This window comes from Lathyrus oleraceus, chromosome 1 (assembly GCF_024323335.1).
Source record: "Lathyrus oleraceus cultivar Zhongwan6 chromosome 1, CAAS_Psat_ZW6_1.0, whole genome shotgun sequence".
In the NCBI taxonomy this organism is placed as follows: Eukaryota; Viridiplantae; Streptophyta; class Magnoliopsida; order Fabales; family Fabaceae; genus Lathyrus; species Lathyrus oleraceus.
In genome coordinates, this window is record NC_066579.1 from 18,121,498 (window position 1) to 18,127,442 (window position 5,945).

Genomic DNA, 5,945 nt, shown 5'->3' on the forward strand with positions numbered 1-5,945 from the left:
GGGAGATATATTCCTGTCCATTGCACTGTCAACTGTCCAGGAAAACTGTTGTAGTTAGCAGCAAACCGGTCAACAGCCCGAAGCAAAATATAAATTCCCATAGCAATGCTGTAATCCTCGTCTGTTAAGTACTTCTGTAACTCCGGTAGGTTTGGAGAATTAAACTCATCTTCAATCAGGCGATATCTGCAAACTTTGAGTTTTCTTGCATTTTTACAGAAGCTTTTAACTGTTGTCCTTGGAATGCTGTTTGGATCTCGACCAATCTTCTTCAAAGTATTTCTCGCCACTCTTTCTATTGCAAGGATGTCAGCCTCAGCCTTAGCCTGATATATATTCTGTAAATTCACATATTGTTCAGTGGAAGAAGTCATATATTTTCTGCATGTAAATCCCCAATGAGCTGGCCTAAAACTGTATCCCTCAGTTAAGTCAAAGTTCTGTTACATGATCATGTAAATTGCAGGGATGTTACCATCATCACATGCTACACAAAAATGACTTCAAACTTGGTACAAGGATTGTTTTCCAAGTGACCCCTGAAATCAACATCCCCATCGAACGCGAACGTATAAAGAGCCTGCCTTTGTGTCAAACCCGCAGGGTGTATTCGGTAAATCTTTAATTCATCGCCACCTTTTAGAACTTCCGGTCTTTCAGACTTCCATACAGGAACATGATTCAGGGATGTGAATTTCGCAAGAACAGCAGACTTTAAGGCCTCCAAAGTTAAATTGCCGGATCTCAAGTAAATGGACTTCATCTCAAATCTCCCCCTTTCTCTCACATAGATATGATATACAGTTTCTGACCCTCGAGTGCACTTGCAAGGGCGTTTCTTGAGGGCCGGGCTTTTTTTCTTCCTTCTCTCTACTCGATGTGGCCAAGTGAATGCAAAGGCGGCAAGATGAATGTACAGCTGCCATATCCACAAGGGCCTTGAAGGAATCAGATGGGCCATCAATCTTCCACCTAATTGATTGATTATATGCTTCCGGGTTTTCTGATAAGTATCTCATGGTCTTGGCAATGGACTCGGCATCCTTTAGCTCTTTAATATGTAAAACTGAACCAGGAGAAGGAGCAAAATCTTGAATATTTGGAGCACCAACAACCACAGGGATAGTTCCAGCCACAAGGGATTGGAAGAATTTTCAGTAACATAATCCTCCTCGTTAGAATTTTCAAACGCTAAGCTAAATTTGTAGTGCTTCAGAGTTTCCACTTTGTTCACTCTTCCATCATGGTTCCTATGACAACCACCGTAAGAGTCAATGGAGATGTTTGTTCTTTCAAGGGCCTCAAGAGCTTGCAACCGGAAATTCCGAGCACCGCAGTTGGAAATGAACGCAGCTGCAAGAGCTCTTTTCAGTTTTTGGCTTTACCGGTGCCATGATGTTATACTCGGCCCAGGAAAAATATCCAACAGGAACATCAGATGATAGACTAGTTGCCATTACAATGTTATATCCCTTCCGTCGTGCCATGGCAAGATTGTTCTCTGGATAGTAGTGTGCAGATTCCATTGACCGTAGAACACATTCCGTTCCAGCTTGTTGAGGTAAACCAAATGTAGCATCAGGTCTCTGGTTCCCATTTAACCCAAACTTACATCCCATGACGTCCACTCTTGTTCAGCACCAGAAACAAAAACAGGTTCATTAACAAAGTCCCTTAAATATGTAACAGCATCCTCTCTCTCCAACCATTCTTCACAGGTTTCATTCCTTGATTCCAAATTTCTATCACCAACCACCATCTCTAACCCCAAATCACCACTATCACCAACCACAAGAATCCACCGACCTCGATAATCTCCATTGCATGATAACGTGGCATTGCAGAGAACAAGTGATGTGCCACATGAGTGTCTGTAATATTGTGGAAGACTTTGTTCAGGATTCCGTAATTCCTGTCCATAGTTGCTAAAGCTCCTCTCAACCAGTCCTACTCCGAGGAATCGTAATGTGGCAACGCAGGGTGAGTATGCTGCAAAAATGTGATCAACACCAAGAATCCATTGACTACGAGCAGTGGAACTCCGTAAACATACACACCCATGCAAGACTTTTGGCCAATGCAAGATGATAAAGCCCGAAGCATACTGCAAGTATTTCCGTATCTGATACATAAATTTAAACGCGTTCACGATCTGAGTAAATGGGACCATGTGGGTTAAAGTGGCAAGCAAACCCTTTACTGCACCACCTAGATGCTTCTGATAAAGCGGCAAACCATGTTGCTAGCAGACAGCGCTTCCAATGCTTGAGTGACTGTCAGTTGGATTGCATCATCATTGGAACTCAAAAGCCGTATTAATTGATTTACCGCACCAGCCTTCTTGAATGCAATATGCATATGGCAATTGACTCTGCAGCTCTTAGTATTGCTAAACTTATCTTTCAGTACTAAACGAGCAAACCCGTCAATCCAATGTAAAAGTGTATGACGCGGCTGGTTATCCGAATATTCAGAATGAGATGTCGTTTCTCCCATTTCTATGGCCCCAGTACGAACAAGGAATTGCTGTTGTGACTGTCCAATCACTGCATTGGCTTTTGCTTCACCTATGATAGCATTATTATCAACATTCAATCCGTCGAGTACTTCTGCTGCACCACATCTAGAAAGTTTATTCAAGTAACTTCGAGTCATCAAAACCACTGTCTCGCGGTAAGATTTCTCAAAACCTAAACTGGCCATTCGAGATACGGCATCTAGAAGTCGGAGTCTCAATAAACTAGGAGCTGAAGCGTCCCCCTCTCCTAGGCTTTCTATGAAAAGGAGGTAATATCACATCTACCAGCTCGGATTTGTTGACTGCGGCACTTAGTTCAGCAAACAGGCGTATAACATTTAGCTGTACAAAAGGAAATGCAGGTTTGTCTTGGTCACCATAATCATTTCGTTCGCGTATGCTTGTAGCTAACCCCATGATGTATGTGTCTACAGGCTGTGAATAAGCATGTCTAGGTTGCTGCTGCTGATCCGGCATTTTGTTTCTGCAATGCCTTGGATAACGGTGGTTTTCTTTGATCTTCTAATAGTATCAGTTACAATGTTCTACCACCTAAAAGTTGGATGAATAGTTGAGGTTTGATGCAGTTTGGATTTAGAAGCTCGTGCTGGATTTCACTGTCGCTACGACTTTTCGAATATGTTGTTCTGAACCGCGTCGACTCCATACGGCATGGCTGCGTTGCCGTTTCCTTGGATGCTTGGTTTGTGTTTGGATTGCATTTGCCGTTGGAGTTGGCTCATGTGTTTGCAACATTTGTTGCTTGTTGAGTCTTGGTGAATCCCTATGCTGTTAGGATACAGCGGAAGCAACTAATCCCTGTTATGAATATTGGTTGACCTGCATTGTTGTGACTTATCAACCATGTTGGTGCCGAACTAAGCTTGTTATCCCTCTTGTCATTACTGCAGGAACGAAGAAAAATTCTTCTTGAAAAAGCAGGCAACTCCTTTTCTTGCCGGTTAATTTTCGCAAACAGACTTCTGTCCAATACACATTATACCAGCAAAAGCGATTTTCGCCATCACTTGGGTAACCTTAGCAATACCGACAGATCCAGGTGCAGGAACAGGTCCATGAGTTTTATGATTAGCTACTTCGACAGCATGCCTCTGGCCAGGGGAGTCTGTATTTGCTTTTACCCTAGGAGTTGCACGTTCATTCTCACACATCAACTGTAGATGCAACATTGATTCTTGCACCAAAGCAACAATTTATTTAGAACCAGGTTACCACTGGTGGTGGGAATTTGGACCACTCCTAGGAACAAACATATCGATGCCTTTCATTGGTACTTGTCCATGGATTTAGAGACCCTCCCATCATGCCAAATTTGACGGAAAACGGTACTGCATCCAGCACGCGCAATATTCACGATGGATTTCTATTCCGAAGTAAAATGCTTTTGGCACATCAAAATGGCCATGGGCTGAACGTATGATTGCATGGTTGTAATGGCTTTATGTATGTTTTATGATTTGAATGTGTAATTTGACTTGGTTTAATGGTTGAATTAGAATGGAATAGGTAAATGAACAAGTTAAAATTGAATTGATTTTTTTGTATTTTGTCTTGTAAATGGATATTCAATGGAAAATTATGGGTGAATTTAGGGTTTAATGGATTTGGGTTGACTTTGGTCAAAGTTGACCAAAAAGTCAACTGTTGACCAAAGTCAACAATTGGTCAAAAGTGTCAATTTGTTTATTTTTCTTGTATGGAATCACATGTACTGGTTTAAAATGGATGAAATGGATTTGAATGGTTTGAAAAAAATGATTGGAGATTGTTTTCACAATTGGCTTGAATGTTCGACTCTTGAGAAGAAAATAACTTGACTGATAATGTGTATGAACAAAACCATGAAATAAGACCATAAGGTTATAGTATCCATGAACCAATAACATGACTGGCAAGTGGTTAGAAACACAAGAAACTTGGTTGTTCAGATGACCCAGACCATAGAGGTATCCACAATCACAACCATGACTTTGGATCAAAAACAAACCTCATGTAAAACCAAAGTTAGGTTAGGCCAAGCATGCCAATCAAAACATAAAAAATTCAGGAGCAAAATCAGGGTATGACACCTAGTGGTTTAATAATTCAGTTAAAGAGCTGTTATTATGTACATGCAATTAGCAGGAATATTATTTCCGTTTCTTGTTTAGACAAGTTTGATTTTTCATTTATAATAAAGAACAATTGTTACTCCATTTATTTGAATGACATATTCTATGCTATTGCACAAATGAACAATGGACTATATGTCCTTGATCTTGAAATGCCTATTTATAACATTAATACTAAAAGGATGAAACCTAATGAGTTAAATCCAACTTACCTTTGGCATTGTCGATTAGGCCACATAAATGAGAAACGCATTTCCAAACTCCATAAAGATGGACTCTTGGACTCTTTTGATTATGAATCATATGAGACATGCAGATCTTGTTTAATTGGAAAGATGACAAAGTCCCCATTCACAGGAAAAGGTGAAAGAGCTAATGATCTTTTGGCTCTCATACATATTGATGTATGTGGACCACTGAACATACCAGCCAGAGGAGGTTTTCAATACTTCATCACATTTACTGATGATTTCTGTAGATATGATTATGTGTATTTAATGAAACACAAATAAGAGTCCTTTGAAAATTTCAAGGAATTCAAGAATGAAGTACAAAACCAACTAGGTAAGAATATTAAAACTCTTCGATCAGATCGAGGTGGTGAGTATTTAAGCCTAGAGTTTGATGACCATCTGAAAGAATGTGGGATCCTATCCCAACTTGCTCCTCCTGGAACATCCCAATGAAACGGTGTATCTTAGAGAAGAAATCGAACCTTGTTAGACATGGTCCGATCCATGATGAGTCACGCCGATCTTCCAAACTCCTTTTGGGGACATGCATTATTGACAACACTTTACACACTTAACCGTGTTCCACCCAAAAAGGTTGAGAAGATACCATATGAGATATGGAGTGGTAAGAAACCACATATGTCTTACATGAAGATTTGGGGTTACGAAGTTTATGTGAAACGAAAAATTTCAACTAAGCTTGAGCCCAAATCTGACAAATGCTTATTTGTAGGGTATCCTAAAGAAACAAGAGGTATTACTCTTACAATCCTTCTGAGGGCAAAGTGTTTGTCGCTCGAATTGGAGTTTTCCTAGAAAAGGATTTTATTTCCAAAGGAATTAGTGGGAGGAAAGTAGATCTTGAAGAAATTCAAGAATCACAAAGCATTGATACACCTATGGAGGAATTAGAGCAGGAAACATAAGTAGTTATGGAAGTGCAACATGCTCAAGTAGAACAAGACCAGCATAGGTCAAGCAGGATAAGTCACCTACCTAAGAGATATGGATATCTTATAACTGGTCAAGATTATGTATTATTCATGGATCAAGATGTGCCTG

At 40.2% G+C, this 5,945-nt stretch overlaps 1 pseudogene; it reads right to left on the reverse strand.

The window, feature by feature from the left end:
- Positions 1–378: 378 nt before the first annotated feature.
- LOC127131497 (glycoprotein 3-alpha-L-fucosyltransferase A-like) lies at positions 379–1,786 on the reverse strand (annotated as a pseudogene).
- Positions 1,787–5,945: the final 4,159 nt, after the last annotated feature.